Below are 17,451 nucleotides of genomic sequence, written 5' to 3'. Positions count from 1 at the left end.
TTGGCCACCCATCCTGTGACATAGCTGTTAATGTTCAAGCTGGTAAGCTTGTCCATGATGACAGAGTGGGGAATGGTGTTGAAAGTCCTTAGTGAGGTCCAGGTGGGCTGTGTGGACTACTTTCACCTCCATCTATGTCCTTGGTAACTGTTTCAAATAAGTCAACTAGGTTTAGGAGGCAGGATCTGCCTTTAACAAGGCCAAGTTGGGTAGAGTCTAGTGTCTGGAGGTCCCCAATGTCTCTGTTTATGAGTTCCATGATAATTTGCTCCATAGCTTTGCAGGCAAGGCTGAGTACATCTATAGGGCAATGGTTTCCAGGTTCTGTTGTGGCACCCTCTTTGTAGAGCTGGATGACTGTTGGTGTATGCCATTCTTTGGGTACATAGCCTGTGGTAAGGTTGAGTCTGGACAGAGAATGTAGATGAGGGTGTAGTTCCTTTTGGGGCTGGTGTAAGATGCAGCCTAGGACACCATCCAGTCCCATTGATGCTGTGTTCTTAGCTTTGGAGAGGGCTATCTTTACCTGCATGTCCATGAAGTCTGGGGCTCTGCATTCTTCTGGGATGGACACAGGCCCTTTTGGGGTTGATGGGGGGGAGTTTGCACTGAACTTGTCCCCCAGGATGTGGGCAGTGTAAGTTGGTTCAGTGTATTTATTGCCATTTTTCAGTAGCTGACAGCATATTTGGAAGTTGCCACCTAAATGTTTGGTATAGCTAATGAAGGCTTTATGGTTGTTATTCTTACATTCCTTGGCGATTTGTCTTTAGAAACTGGCCTCAAATTATTTTATGAGCGATCATTGTGTCTTCCTAATAATGATCAGTTATGCATTTCCTTTTGTTAAGTTTGCTCTATCATGTGTTCGTTTCCTCCTTCTGTTGTATAGCTTATTTATGGGCGACGACCACCAGATTGTTTTTTTATTTTTGGAGGAGTGCATCTTGGTTTTATTTGGAATGTCTCGATCCATGCATCCCTGTAGATGCTCATAGAATGCACTTGTAAATGATTTGGCAGATTGTATAGCATTATCCTATAGCAAGGGGGCTTTGGAACTTTCCACTTTGGTCTTGGGAAGTGTGCAGTTTGCTTTTGAAAATTTCTTCACAGTGGTTTCTTTGAGTAGGGGGGGATGTGGATGTCCATTGTGATTACTTTATGATCTGATATTACCAGTGAGGGGTTTATCTCTGTTGTAGAACACTGGTACCCCATGTTGGTGATGATCAGGTCCAGTATGTTGTCACCTCTAGTGGGTGTGGTGACCAGCTGTTCCAGGGCATTTGAGTTTTTAAACTCTAGGAAACATTGGGCAAAGGACGTTGTACATGAGTAATTCTCCCACTCAGTGTTTGGGTAGTTGTAATCTCCTCATATAATGGTGTTTGATAGGACCTTTATATTTTCCACTGTTCTCAGGAATACTGAGTAAGGTTCCTGAGACAAGGTAGGTGATCTGTAGCAGGCTACAATCTGATAAGCAGCTTTGCCCAATGTTAGTTGCACTTGCATGGTCTCCAAGGCCTCATGCTGTGCCAGTAACCTGAAGGTGTGGGTATCCATAAGGTAAATGGATACGCCCCTTCCTTTTGTATTTCAGTTGTGGTTTTGGGGCCGAAGATCAAAGGGATTGTGAGTGTTTTACGTGGAGCATGTCCAACAGCTCTGTGTTTGACATAGCTTTGTATGTTAGGCAGAGATCACCTCTGAGTAGGCGATATGCGAGAGAGTACAGCTGGAGCATTTTGAGATGGTCTGTGTATGGCATGTATTTCAGGCCGCTAATGCTCTTTGTGAGGTATTGCTGCAGGATTTCTAGTTGTTGTAGATGTCTTGTGAGGTACATAGCAAAAGGGGCGTTGCACTCTATTATGGATCTAGTGAGTGATGCATAGAACAATGTCCTTTTCTATTCTGCATGAGACACCTTTTGTGATGAGGTGTGCCACATAGAAGGATTTCCTGACTGTCCACCTGTGACCCAAGGTCTCTTATCACACTTTCAGTGTTAAGTATACTACCACCTATGTTGTAGTTCATGGCTACAGAGTTTTTACCAAAGGGGATGACAATGCACTTTTTGGCATTGAGCTTGAGGCCATGGCTTTGACACCAGCCATCTGTCTCAGTGAGGCCCTTTTGTAGGATGTCCACATCTTTAGTATTTACAATTATGGCTCCTAGTTTGCAGTCATCTGGAAACTTCATTAGCCACAGACCTTCCATGTTAAAGTTTACTTCAGGGAAGTAGATACAAAACAGGACAGGACCCAGGACTGGACCCTGTGGTACTGCACTCATCACTGGTCCAAAGTCATACTTGGAGTCTGCTACTTTCACAGTGTGTGTTCTGTCAGTGAGCCAGTTGGCAACCCATTCTTGTGACAGCAATTTATACCTAGTTTACTGGGTTTATCTATAATTCCAGAGTGTGGGATGGTGTTGAAAGCCATGGCAAGATCTACATAGTCTGTGCGAAGCACCTTACCTTTGTCTACAGTTCTGGTGACTGCTTCAATGTCATCTATCAGGTTTAGGAGACATGATCTGCATTTTACAAATGCAACATGGTTGTGGTCCAGAGTTTGGAGATTACCAATGTCTTTTTTAGAAGTTGTATGATGATACATTCCATGGCCTTGAACAGCAAGCTCATCAGGCTAATGGGGCACTAGTTCCTGGGGTCCATGGTGTCTCCACCCTTGTGTAGTGGGATAACCATCACTGTGCACTATTCAGCAGGCATAAAGCCTGAGTTGAGGCTATGACTGAACATGGTACATCAGTGTGGTGCCTGTTCGTTCTGTAGTTTGTGTAGAACACAGCCTGGGAAGTTATCTGGTCCCATGGATGCTGTGATACTGGCTTTGGAGAGTGTTTTTTACCTGTGCAGCCGTGATGACAGCAACTTTGAAGTCTTCCATTATAGAAATGTGCTCTTTCATGGGTGAGAGGGGGGTAAATTTAACACTGATCCTATCTGCCAGGATGTTGGCAATATCAGTTGGGCCTGTATATTTAGTACCATTGAGCAGTAACTCAGAGCAGATCTGAGTGTTGCCATGACATGGACCTGTTTGTTGGGCAGAGATCTCCTGAGTAGACAGTATGCAACAGAGTACAGACTGAGTTACATTCAGTCTTGTTGCATGGGGCAACTATCTGAGGCCAGTAATCCTCTTGTTGAGGTACTTCAGTGGTCTTTCCAGCTGCTGAAGGTGCCTAGTCAGATTCATCGCAAGTGTATTGTAGTACTTTCTGATGGGTCTGATGACCGCTGAGTAGAGGGAACCTCCTTTGACCTACATGCAAAGACCTTGGCAGTTTGTGGGAACACATAGCATGATTTTCTGACCACTTTGTGAATGTGTTTCTGGAAGTAGAGATGACTATCCACATTTGACCATAGATCCCTTATTATCACCTCCATATTTAGGGTGTTGACACCTATGTGGTATTTGTATGACTGTAGCTCGAGGCCAAAATTTTGACACCACATCTGTCTGACTGAGACCCTCTTTAAGGATGTCTCTGTTGTCCCAAACATCGATTATGACAACTTTTTGGCAGTCATCCACAAATGTTGCTAAACATAACCCTCGTGTGTTTGACTGTATTTCTGAAAAGTATACACTGGACAGGAGGGGTCCCAGGACTGAGCCATGGTGGACAGCAGTTGTTACCAGCTTGTACAGGAGACCACACTTCTTACCTTGTGTGATCTGTCTGTGCCCCAGTTGGCAATCCATCAGATGACAGACATATTTATGCATGGGTTGTTGATTTTTTGGATACGACATGTGTCTGGGATGTTGGCAAAGGGCTTTTCAAGGTCTATGTAGGATGTGTGTAGCTCATTTCATTGATGTATGTCCTAGGTGACTGCCTTGAAAACAGTCTAGCAGGTTTGGGAACCATGATCTGCCCATGACGAAACCAAAATTGGTAGGATTGGGTGTTTGTAGGCTCCCAATAGCTCTGTTTATGAGTTCCATCATGATGGACTCCATGGCCTTGCAGATCAGGCTTAATAGGCTTATAAGACAATAGTTCCCATGGTCTGTTGTGCACCAACACTTGTGGAGTGTGACAAACATTGCTGTAACACATTCAACAGTTTCATATCCTGTACAGAGGGTGAGGCTCAACAGACTGTTCAGGTGTAGGGTCTGTTTGTTCTGGAGTTCACTTATGACACAGCTAGGGAAACAATGTAATCCCATAGATGCTGTGTTTTCAGGTTTGGAAGGAGCTGTTTACCCATTCTATATGTGATATCTGTGCTTTCACAATCTCCAGTTATGATGATAGGGCCTTTTGTCAGTGAGAGGGGGGTATGTATGTATGAGCCTGTCTGACAGGATGTTGGCAATGTCACTCATTTACAGTTTGCACTGACTCAGGACATATATGAGTGTACATTGCTATTTATGACATAGCGGAAGGAAGCGTCATGGTTCTCTATGGACTCCTTCACAGATTCTTTTGCCAGAACATGGATTGGATAATATTTGGAGTGCACATTGTTTATTGATGATACTGATTGCAGGTTAATTGATCTTCTTTGCTTTTTCACTTTCTGTTAACAACTTATGTACTTGTGGTAAATAGTGTGATTATGACAGGGTTCCAATATATTATATGTGTTTGTTTTCATACAACTGTGTGCACAAGGCAGGATTGGTGAATAGTGACAGGTTCCTGGGGTAAAACATGCAACTGCCAGATATGTGTGGCCGACTGCTGTACTCAGACATGGCCTAAGTGTGTGAGCATGGCCAGTATGACCTTTCAGTATGTTGTTGCCTGACATTTGCTTTGTTTATTTGTGTGTGAGCATGCCCAGTATGACCTTTCAGTGTGTTGCTGAATGAAATCCACTACATTTGTTGAAGTGTCTGAGCACGCCCGGTATAGACATTTATACTATATGTGTGTGGAAAATCAAGTTGTATTTTCACAGCAGGGCTCACCTTTGTGTCATAAATCAACAGTGATCATGCTGTACCTGCAGGGCTTCCATGAGACACTTTGCATAGACTTAGCAACATTTCTACATACAGGGGGGACAGCTATTCTTTGTACATTTCTACACGGGGGCACACCTGATTGTTACTGTGGGTGTACATAGGATGAGGGGTTCACCTGACACTTATACACATTTGCTAGGCCTGCACTGCTATGTAAGGTACACCATTTCAGTCTGTACTGTTGCCTATCATACTGGCTTGAGGCATACCACTGTACTACAGACCTTAGCATCCAATGTCATGTATATTAGATTGCGACTTCATAACCTACCCAACCCACATCACACCGCCTGGCCTTCTGTTCTCTGTTTGCATAGGCCTGTGGGGGAGGTTACCCATATGCCTCTTTAGGGGCATGATACAGCATTTCTTTGTGTTTGCATTAGTGTACAATTGCCCTGCTGTGTCTGTGCCAGTGAAATGCTGTCACGGCTTAGTGGTTCAGTACTGTGACTATAATACACAGTATCCTGGGTTTGATTCCTATCACTGCTTTTTATTTTCATGCTGTGTAGACCAGACTGCTTAAGCAACAGTAAAGCAAATATGAGCATGTTTACCTGACTTTGCTCAACTTTGCCAGACCTCGCCCAACATTGCTCAATGTTGCCCGACATTGCGCTAGTTAGCTCTGCCAGTTTTGTTTACATATACTAAATAGTGGTAAAAGCTGCTTAGCACTGCTTTACATTGCTTAAAACATGGCAATCATGCCTCAGGTTGTGCTGCTGGGCTGCCTATATTGGATGCACATAGTACACTCCCTAAACATGTTTGAAAACAGGTAGTGTCAAGTTAGGCATCCCATTTATTTTATTTGCGAGTCAGAGACAGGTATCATTTCCAGGGTTCCTACTGAGCCAGTGTATGTGCTATGCGTTGCCTCTTTGCCAAGGCCAAGGCATACTGGGCACGCTTTCTTCTGCCTACTGGGGAAGGCTCAGGTTGTTCCTCCTCCGAGTCACGCTCTACCTGTGATGGCCTTGGCAATGGTGGGGGGCTGTTTGGCCCTGCCCCATGCTGTTCCTGCTGCAGCTGTTTTCGCAGGATCATATTGTGTAGCATGGCACATACCATGACAATTTGGGTACATGTAATTGGTGAGTACTGCAAGGCTCCACCAGATGTGTCCAGGCACCAGAACCGTGACTTGAGCATCCCAAACACACGCTCAATTACATTTTGTGTTTGTGTGTGTGCCTCATTATGGAGTTCTTGTTCAGGTGTGTGTGCATTTCTGATGGGTGTCATCAGCCACGGCTCCAGTGCGTATCCAGCATCCCCCACTAGGTGACCGTCGGGGATGTCCCCATTGGCAAATGTCTGGTACAGCTGCATCAGATGCCAGATATGGGAATCGTGGTAGCTTCCAGGGCAGCCAGCACACACATTCAGTATTATGCCCTGGGCATCACACACATCCTGTCAGTTGATGGAAGGGAAGCCCTTGCAGTTGATGTAGGCCCTTTCCCTCTCACCGGCTGGTGCTTTGATGTGTATGTGTGTGCAGTCAATTGCACCTACTACCTCAGGGTATTCCGCTATTTGCTGGAAGAGGCGCGTATTGCTGGCCAATGCCTCACGGGAATTGGGGAAATATACATGATCACTGACATGTGCTGACATGGAATTCAGGAACTGGTGCAGTACCCTGGATGCCGATGCCTGTGAAATCCCCATCATATCACCAGTTGGTCTCTGGAAGGTACCTATTGCTAGTAATCTTAGGACAACACATACCTTGGTTTCCACTGGGATGGGTTCCCCTCTGTTGGTTCTGTGTGTGAGGCGTGGCCTGCACAGGTCAACAATTTGCTGCAGGAGGTCTCTGTCCACTCTATAGTGCTCCACTATCTCCAGCTCATGTAGCCCCTGGTAGGTTACCCTGGGTCTGTACACTCTTCTCCGTCTCCTCACTGTGGGTTGCTCAGCAGCATTCGCAATGGCACCACCCTCAGCATCTTACACATGTTGGCTTATAATAGCAATGGCAGACCCTAACGTTTTTTGTTTGAGTTAAGCTTTTTAAGTTTTCACTCTCTTTGTATACTGCAGTGTTGCAGTGTTTTTGAGAAAAACATGGGGGAATGTTGTTTGCAGAGTTTTAAGTGCTGGGCTGGGCTGTGCTAGTGTACTGCCTGTGTAATTGGCTGATTCTGATTTATTTCACCTGGCAGCTCTGCTAGTTCTCCTTGGTTAACTTCATACTACTTCTTTTCCTTCCTTTTCCCTTTCTGTTTCCACAAGGGGCAGCGTCGTGCAAACAAGCGCAAACACGCGCACAGGAGTGCACACATGCGCACACAGGCTTACACAGGCTTAGGCGGGTGCACATCCATGCACACAGGCTTAGACAGGCGTACACATGCTTAGACGGGTGCACACACTCGCACACAGGCTTAGACAGGTTTACAGGCATGCACATGCGCGCACATGGTGTAAGCACATTTGCAAGAAATTTCAGTGATATCCACGGCGTACACCTTCGGTTTCTGGGTTTCAGCTAGGACAACTGTAGACACGCCTCTTCCAATCCTGAGTAACTCACAGCAAACACAAGCCACTCTGCTCCAATAAGCTTACAGTCTTTCATACATACCCCCTCATGATGTCACCTATCTTCTACTCTACTACTCCTACACTTACACTCTAGGGACATGGCTCACATGCCAGGGAAAATTGGGATTCACTATCCTTATCCTCATTTGCATAGGATTGCCTACTAATGTTTGGTTACATCTCTCAAACTGAGCTTCCCCCCTTAGCAACCATTACTCAGTAGCCATGTTGTCTTCACCCTGCCATTCACCTGCATGGCAGAATAATATTTTTAATAAGAATGCCTATATTTGCCTATCTTTTATTTATTTTCTGGTTTTTAAAGCGCCGCACATTTGTGCGGTGCTGCGCTATGCTTAAACATCAGAGATCGGGGAAAAAAATTTTTTGATTTTTATTAATTTTCAAACAATAAAAATGCCAATGGCCTTATATTTGGCCATTAGCATGCTTCCTCAACTGAATGCATCCTTTATTTGGAGCTGTCATAACTCCATTTTGCTATGTGCAGAACGGTACTCCGTTACCAATGGAGTACATTTCTACAAATAACTCTACTCTTCCATGGACAGGTTAGCGTTTCCTGGATCGCAAATTTACCTCATTTGCATAGCTTTCAGCAGCAAATGAGGTAATTTGCATAACATAACGCTGTCAGTGCAAGAGTAGTTTTAGGAGCTCTCATGAACGCCCCTGCCGGCTGTTGCTGGATCGCTCGGCAGACATATTGGCTGTCTGCCGTCTTACACTACTCTTAGACTCTGTGCAAGCCTTCGTGAATCCGGCCCTATGTTTTTAAAACCTCATATACTTGTATTAGAAAAGACACAAAGTATTATGCAATGCCGGGCTATAATTACTTTTTTTGCATAAGACATGTGGAATCCCAAAGTTAAATTGATGGATATTTTTGAGAATAAACTTCAGATTTAGTTTTCTTACAAATAGTTTAAAATCAACTACTAACTGAGTGAAATTGGCCCTTTTAGCAGGAATAAAAGAAAATTATTTTTCAAGAGTTTTGCAGTGATCTATGGAAATTTGTATAGAAGTAAGATTAAAAATAGGGCAACTTAGTTCTTCTTGCATTGTACTTTACCTCTGACTTTCAGTCTGTCTGCCTCTGGAGGTTGTGGCTGTCTGACTGTTTAAGAGGCTTGAGTGTAGGTGAAAAGGACCTCCTTCAAATATGTTGGATGAAAAACTGGAGTTGCGACTGTCAGCATTTTGCAATTTGTTACTAGACGTGGAAACACCTGATGGTAATCAGAAAGAGAACCTCCAGTAAATGCAGACTCACAGACCAAGTCTTTTGAATTATTTACATCCATTCCACTGAAATGCTGACCACCACATCTTTTAGAATTTTATTGTGGTATTGGGTATGCTGAATTAGTGTTATACCTGTAAGCATCTCTCTTCATTTTTTTCTGTTTCATGCTACTATAGTAGTAGCATGTCTGTTGACTCTAGCTGGTATGCCAAGATATAAAGCAGACCAGCTTATTAGCATCTAATTCTAAAACTGACTTATATAATGCCTCAAGTTTAACAGCATTATGATTGATAACATGTCTCAGTAATAAAAGCCCAGTGTCATTAAATAATTTAAAACCTGGTAAATATTGTCATTTTCTGAAATACCACTGGGAAACTTAAAAAATTATAAACCTTTAGGCACCTTTTGAATCTATATGCAGTGCTCATAAGAATGATTTTCAAGTTCTACATTATTTAGTTTGAATAACTTATTTTCCAGTTCATAAATTTGTGTCCTCCAAGAAGACATGGTAGTATCATCACAGCCACTCACTGCAGATACTTGAGTTACTTGGGAAAAGTTAGAAAACGGGTTAACCGTACCTTTAATCAAGTTTCAACCACATTAAATCCATGGCGTGTGAAGGAAAACTGGCAGTTAGCTTACTGTCAACCGAATCAAAACAAGTAGAATTTCAAAGCCTGTAACTAGAAAAGTACCTGGAATCAACTTGACAAAAGCTTCTTGCATCTTTGCTAATATGTCAGTAAGTGTTTGGCTTAGAACCATAAGCTCTGCAGGAACTGGATGTAAACTCAAATCCACTTGGAATCATTTGTTGAAAGAAGGTGCAACATTCTGGCTACAGAGATTGTATTCAGCAGACTGAAATGACACAACTAAAGGACCAAGAACAGTCAGAACATAAGAACAGTTAAAAGGACACCATGATCACACAGACTGTATGGTAAGTGCATTCATTCATTTAATAATATGAACTTTATCAGACTAAGACAAAAAGTAAAAGAACAATTTAAATGTTTTCAGCATGATCATGTGTAAAAATCCACCAATCGTGGAACATGAATACTTACATGATATCACTGACTAATTTGAATAAGTGCACACTTAAGTTTGAGCATAAAAAGACAAGAAATAATAATATGACTGGACACTACAAAATATAAAACTATATATTTTATACTTATAAAACATGTTATGCTAATATGTTCATTTATGCTTGGAAATAAGTTGGCTTCTAAAATAATTTGCCATTGAGTGTCTTTACATTCAAGTAATCAATATATATTTCTCTGCCATAGAGATTATCAAATAATTGATCCAAAACAAATAAAAAAATATTCTTAAAAGAAATCTGATTAATGGCATGCTTGGCCAAAGCATTTGTTGTATCTTTATTCTTAATGGATAAAACATATGTTCATATACTCTGTCAGCAAGTCTTCTATTTGTGTTTCCTATATAAAAAGCAGGAAATGAATCACTATAAGCATAGCTAACCGCATTCTTAGTTTTACAGGTATATCTGCTATTAGCTTCCAAAATTCTGCCTCAAGATTTCACAACAGCTGTACTAGTATTAGACATACATCTACAATATGTGCAAAGTTGACAACTAAATGTACCAAAAGGTCCAGAGCCATTTGGAGCATCAATGTTGTTATTGGTCCAGTTAAAGATGGAAAATAAATTAGCACATTTTTTATAAGTAAAACTAGATGTAATACCTACTGTGGTAATCACCTCCTTATTACCAAAAATGATGGTCCAATGGGTATTAATAATACCTTTGATTTGTTCCATGTTTCTGTATATAGGCAATGCAAAAAAGTTTTGGAAAACTATAGAATTTATGTTTTTATTCTGAGCTTGATTAACATGCAGTAGAATAGGCAAAAACCTGTCCTGGTCTGATAAAGTTTGTATTATTAAATGAACAAAATTACTTACCATACGAGTTGTGTGATCCTAGTGTCCTTTTGACCATTCTTGTGTTCTGACTGGACATTACATTTTTGTAGTAGCAAAATAAAACACACAGAGAAGATTTAATTTTGGTATATATTAAAATATTATGTCAACATATAGGCATAAAGGCAGCCCCAGCTCAAAAAAATTAAATAAAATAAAAATTAAAAAAAAAAACTTTTAATAAGATAAGACTAAAAACCTACAAGATGAAAGTACAAGAAAAAGGTTACCATGCCAAATCATTCAATGAATTGCCATATAGTTTTAGATATTAACAATCCTTGGAATTTTAAAACAAAAATTAGCAACGATATGGGGGCAAAGATTATGATTTAATTAATAGGAAGGCTGACTTTGGTTCTCATTATAGCGTTTCTGACAATTCTCTTTGGTATGGTCATTCGACTTTGTTTGCTTAATTGTGTAAAGTGGCATACCTACATACTGTGTTGTCCTGTGAGCTGAGTCAGAAACCATTCCACACTGACTTTGCGACCTTTTATTAAATAACAGCCATTAACAACCAACAATAATGATGCTACAATAATTCAGATGCAGCATATAAAATCAATAACCATTAAATCATTATCTCAAGCTGGTTGGCATAACACTGCCTGTTCCAGCTGCCCCTAAAGAACAGTGGGTGCATATTCTGAGCTACTTCACACCTAGTGGCAAACCCATCTATCTCATCCTTACAAGCCATATACCACTTGATGTGGCCACTGGCCACCATCAAATCTGGATTGAACATGAGGAGACCAGAAACTGCTGAACAGGAATGGGGAGAAAACAAGGGAGGGTGAAGCTGTAAGGACATCACCAACCCAGCATGTGGTATGCCATCCCCTTCCCAATAGCCAGTTTCAAAAAGAAGAATCTCGTTCATGGGAAGAACCAAGTTAAACTTTGAAAACTCTTTAATACCAAAAATAATATTCAAATTAAACAAATCAAAACTCATGTTATTCAAATAAACATTTTCCAAATCATAGAAATCATGCTCCATGTCTGTCAAGATCTCTGTGCTTAATCACATGGAACCAAATTTGACTATCAGCCCACTTGACTCTATGGTTGATGAAATGCCTGTCTCTCTCAATAGCAATGGACCTTCTAATACAGTCTTGGGAGCAGAACAAAACCAAATTCAGACAAAACTGCTGTAGCTGGTGCATATCAGACAGAATTATGGCCAACAGGATTTTTTTCCAGCTGGAAACAGGGTGACCTTTCCCATGTACCAAACAGAAGTGGCTGTATTTGCAAGCAGGCCAAATGTATTTACAGTGGTTGATGGCCCAACAAAACTTTGTATACTTTGCATTAACAACCCCTCTAGTAATCCCAGTAGCCTCCTGCTTGCCCATCATGGCACTGAGTCATATGTCAGGATTCCTTGACTCCCATCTGAGGGACTTATCAAGAGCTTTCAGCTTCCTAAAATGCTGATCATAATTCAGGCATCCAGAACCCCATTTCACATGATGGGCTTCCCTTATGGCCAAAAAGTAAGTTAATAAAGGCAAGGCCTGTCTGGGCAACTGCTTGATGATCACCCCCATAAACATAAAATCCAGTGACCAAAAATTAAAGTTTCTGGGCAGTGTCCTGGCTGATGCTTTCTTCCCAATGGCCGCTAAGGCTGCCATCAACTCCTTGTTAGATGTGTTGTCAATATTCAGGATGCACTTAATTCCCTTGCTGCCTACTAGGCCAAAGATATGTACAAACTCCCCTTTGAAAATCTTGTCTTTGACCTTCATGGAAAATGTGCCATGCTCTGAGTGCCCAGGGAATTGGAACCTGAAAAGTTGAGTGTAGCCATGGTGGAAGAGAATTGGGGAATACAGTCATCTGGATAAAGTAGGACCTCCCTCTCTGAACCATGACTTACTCGGACCCCCGTATGCAAGTTAGGTAAGGATGGTTATGCAATCTGGCCAGCATCAGTACCTACCCCCTATCTGGAACCTAGAACTGCAGAGCAGCAGAGTTTCTTTCTAGGCTAAGTCAAACAATCTAACCCTCCCCTCTTCCTGAAAAGTATTTATAAACTCATCTAAGCAATCTTCAGAAGATTCACCCCTACCAATAATACTAAGCTCTACTGTCCCATCTGAGATGTTACCTTGTGCTTCTGATGATATTTAGGGCAGGCAGGAAGGGGTGACTGGAATCTCTGCTGGTTTTCTTCTGAGCTTTTTTAGCCAAGGCTAGTCTTTCAGCTGTACCTTCTTCTGTAGTCAGTGATGGACTCTTCTTGGAATTCTGGCTCTGCTCAGCTGTTTCTAATTCAGATAGCAAGTCTTGAGCCTTCTGTGACAGACATACCCATCTCTCTGCAATTGCCTGGAACTTAGAGGAACCTGAAAATAGAGAGGATTAACACAGGGAACAACAGAAAAAAAGGGTGAAGGAAAATATTACAAACTAAAAACCACTTGGAGTTCCAGTTAAAAAAGACAATCCAGTGAATCATTGGATGCTGTGCTGCTGCAGGGTACTAGAATGTATACCCTTCAAGATGTCTGCCTACCTATTACACTGACTGACAAAAATGCCACAGTGATTAAGACAGCTAAGCTGCTGTGGGGGTTCCAGAATGCCATGCCCCTGCCCTGCCATAATCAACTCTGCCCAAATACCAGGGATGTGCCCATACCTCTTTGACTGAAAGCAGGAAAACAAGCTAAACTAACAAAGCCAGTGACAAGGTAACAACTATATCCACAAGAAAGGTAATCCAAGATGCCATGAATAAAATAACCTATCAAATTGTTACTATCATTAAAAAAATCATTATATGTGTATTGCACCTGACACACCACCATAACAATTTTAAATAATATCCTTTTGTAAGCTACCTCATCTGTTACATGCTTATAAGAACATCAACTATCCTTGATGCTGGCTGCAGGACTTATGACTTACTAAGGTAATCATACTTAAATCTGATGAGCAAAACCAGAACCCAGTTGGTTAATGAACTTACACACAACCACAGCTAGAAGCATAAAATCAAAACTTTGACTAAATACCTTGCAGGTAAGCTCCAAAATGTTCCCCATATTAACCCAAACATTTTCACACACCCAGCCATATAACAACTGCTCCCGGATAAGCAACCAACTTGCAAGTGGAAATTAACTCAAAAGTGTTAATGCAAACATATAGTCATTCTACACCCTGATACCACTCAGACACCCACACTTAACATAAATCTGCTTAACCAAATGCATATTTGAACTGCATAACATACAGTGCTAAAAAGCCTCACTGAAATAAATGATCATACCATGTGAGGAAAATGTCATCTGAATTCCAACAATCTTAACATATGCATTCACACAATATAACTACACAACCCTTGCACAACAGGTAAAATGCATCACTTAGAAGAAACTAAAATTCCTTCACCAGTCCAAAGATTTAAAACTCCTTACAATGCTCAAGCTTAGCGAGCATTGTTTATAAATTATTAACTTATTTTTATTATTATAACAGTGCTATTAGCAAATATTAATTTATGTACATATATGTTTTTAATATAAACATGCCACAAAGAACCCAAAACCAATGATTCTTCTGTGCCCCATATTATAAACAATTATTCCTCTTTTTCTTTTATTTTGTTTTATATTTCTGCCAAAATGAGAGTCAACTCATATTTCAGGAGTGTGAGGCAAACAGCTCAACCATTATGCCAACCCCCAGACCCTATGAACTTTAACTGCAGACTTTCTCTTACTTATTATTATTTTTTAATATAACTTTTAATATTATTTTTGTAATAATTAAACTAAACTAAGATACAACCCCAGCCACCATAACATGACTAGCAATCACCAGGAGATACTTTCAAAGTAATTGTTTGTTTAACATTTTTATATTTTATTAATTTGCTCTTTAAAATATATTTTATTTTGGCCTTTCAAATGTAATCTCTAACACCCCCCTTTTGCCACCAGCACGACTCACAATATACATATTTTTTTAACTAAATAAAATCAGGAAGCTAAATAAATAAAATAGAGGATCTGCCGCTGTACAGGTGACTAAATAGTTGCTGTACAGCTGATTAGCCATCAGTGTGACCCACAGCCTCTTATCTGAGTGGTAGCTACCATTGGGCTCCATCTTCTCGTCCTTGGTGTGCCTGCTGATGGATCTCCCAAGTGGAAAGTATAGAACTCGCTTAAATAGGGAGTGTGCCTTGTCACACCAACCGATGATGACTTGTGAGCTCTTGGATGATGTGCTGTTATAGGTAAGTCATTCATAGGTTCATAGGTAGGTACTAAGCTATCAGCCCTATGGCCTGCACAACCCTAGCCATAAAGATTCCCTGTCTTCTGCCACCAAAAAATTATTTTCCTGTGCCCTGTCAAGCAGAGCCACATACCTGATTCCCAGGGTGAATTTCCTATCATCCATCCAATTGCCAAAATTTTCCTTAAAGAGGGCTAATGAGGTGCTCTGCTTGACATAAATGGGCAGTCTGTTCTAAAGTATGGGGAGTCTCTGGGATAGGAACCTATCCCTCCAGCATGTTTTGTTTATTGTGGTCACAAGGTTTAGGTCCTTGGAGCATGTGACTCAGAGGGATTGGAATTTCTGTAAGTGTAGCATGTCCAACAGCTCTGGGTTTGACATGGCTTTGTATGTTAGGCAGAGATCACCTCTGAGTAGGCAATATGCGATGGAGTAGAGCTGGAGTTTTTTGAGATGGTCTGCATATGTTTGAGGATGGTGGTCCTCTTTGTGAGGTATTTCTGTGACATTTCCAGTTGTTGTAAATGTATTGTGAGGTACATACCAAATGGGGCATTGTACTCTATAATAGGTCTAATGAGGGATGAGTAGAGAGGAACAATAACCTCCTTTTTTCCTGGATGAGAAACCTGTTTTGATGAGGTGTGCCATGTAGAAAGATTTTCTGACTCCTGTGGCAATGTGTTTATCAAAGGAGAGCCTACTGTCCACCTGTGTCCCTAGGTCTCTTATTACACTTTCGGTGTTAAGTGGGCTACCACCTATGTGGTAGTTCATGGAGACAGGGTTTTTTCCCAAAGGGGATGACTACGCATTTTTTGGCGTTGAGCTTGAGGTCATGGCTGTGACACCAGGCATCTGTGTCAGTGAGCCCCTTTTGTAGAAGTTCCACATTATTTGGGGGCTCAATAATGGCTCCCAGTTTGCAGTCATCTGCAAACTTTGTTAGCCATAGACCCTCTATGGTGGTCTGAACTTCAGGGAAGTAGATGCCGAACACGAGTGGACCCAGGATTGAACCCTGTGGTACTCCACTTATAACTGGTCTGTAGTCCAATTTGGAGTCTGCTACTTTCACGGTGTGGGTTCTGTTAGTGAGGCATCTGGTAACTTATCATGTGACATAGAGATTTAAGTCCAGTTTAGTGTGTTTATCTATGATACCAGAGTGGGGAATGGTGTCAAAGGCTTTGGCGAGGTCTAGATAGGCTGTGTGTGAACAACTTTACCCTCATCCACAGCTCTGGTGACTGTTTCAAAGAAGTCAATCAGGTTTAGGAGACATAATCTGCCTTTCACGAACCCATACTGGTTGGGTCCAAAGTTTGAAGGTTACCTATGTTTTTGTTTATAAGTTCCATGATGATACATTCCATGGCTTTGTGGATCAGGCTCATCAGGCTAATGGTGCGGTAGTTCCTGGGGTCCGTGGTGGATCCCCCCTTGTGGAGTGGGATAACCATAGCTGTGCACCATTCAGTAGGCACAAAGCCTGAAGTGAGGCTATGACTGAACATGGTACTTAGGTGGGGTGCCAGGTCTTTTTGTAGTTCGTGCAGAGGATGTTGTCTGGTCCCATGGATGCTGTATTCTTGGCTTTGGACAGTGTGTTTTTTACCTGTGCGGCCATTATTACTGGGACTTGGTATTCTTCTGGTATTGAGATGGGCCCTTTATGAGATGGGGGGGTGAAGTCTGCATTGAAACTATCTGCCAGGATGTTGGCAATATCAGTTGGTTCTGTATATTTAGTGCCATTGTGCTGTAACTCAGAGCAGATTTGTGTTTTGCCATTGAGATTCTTGACATAACTATAGAATGCCTTGTGGTTGTCTTTAGAATCTGTGGCAATTTTGTTTTCGTAACTAGCTTTGGATGATCTTATGAGGGATCTCAGCTTCTTACTGAGGCTGACAAGGGAGTTTTTCCAATCATGCGATTTTACTCTTTTTTTTTGCAACAGTTTATTCCTTTTGTTGTAGAGTTTGTTTATGGCAGGGGACCACCAGATTGGCTTCCTTTTTTTGGAGGAGAGCATCTTGGTTCTATTTGGGATGGCACGGTCCATGCACTTGTGTATGTGTTCATACAGTGCATTTTTTGTACGATTCAGAAGTTGTACTTCTACTTTCCATCTGCATGGGTGTCGTGAAGTTTGCCACGTCTGTCTTGAAAAGCATGAAGTTGGCTTTGGAGAAGTTTTTTACAGTTGTTACACAATTCTTAGTATAGCTCTTTTCTTATGACTCTGTCTTGCATTTTTCCATGACGACAATATCAACTTTACTATACATTTGATATCAAATGTGGTGTTAATCACATAGCAAC

This window comes from Protopterus annectens, chromosome 2.part1 (genome assembly GCF_019279795.1).
Source record: "Protopterus annectens isolate FY-2018-M chromosome 2.part1, PAN1.0, whole genome shotgun sequence".
NCBI classification, from domain to species: domain Eukaryota; kingdom Metazoa; phylum Chordata; order Ceratodontiformes; family Protopteridae; genus Protopterus; species Protopterus annectens.
Note: the sequence above shows the minus strand (reverse complement) of the source record.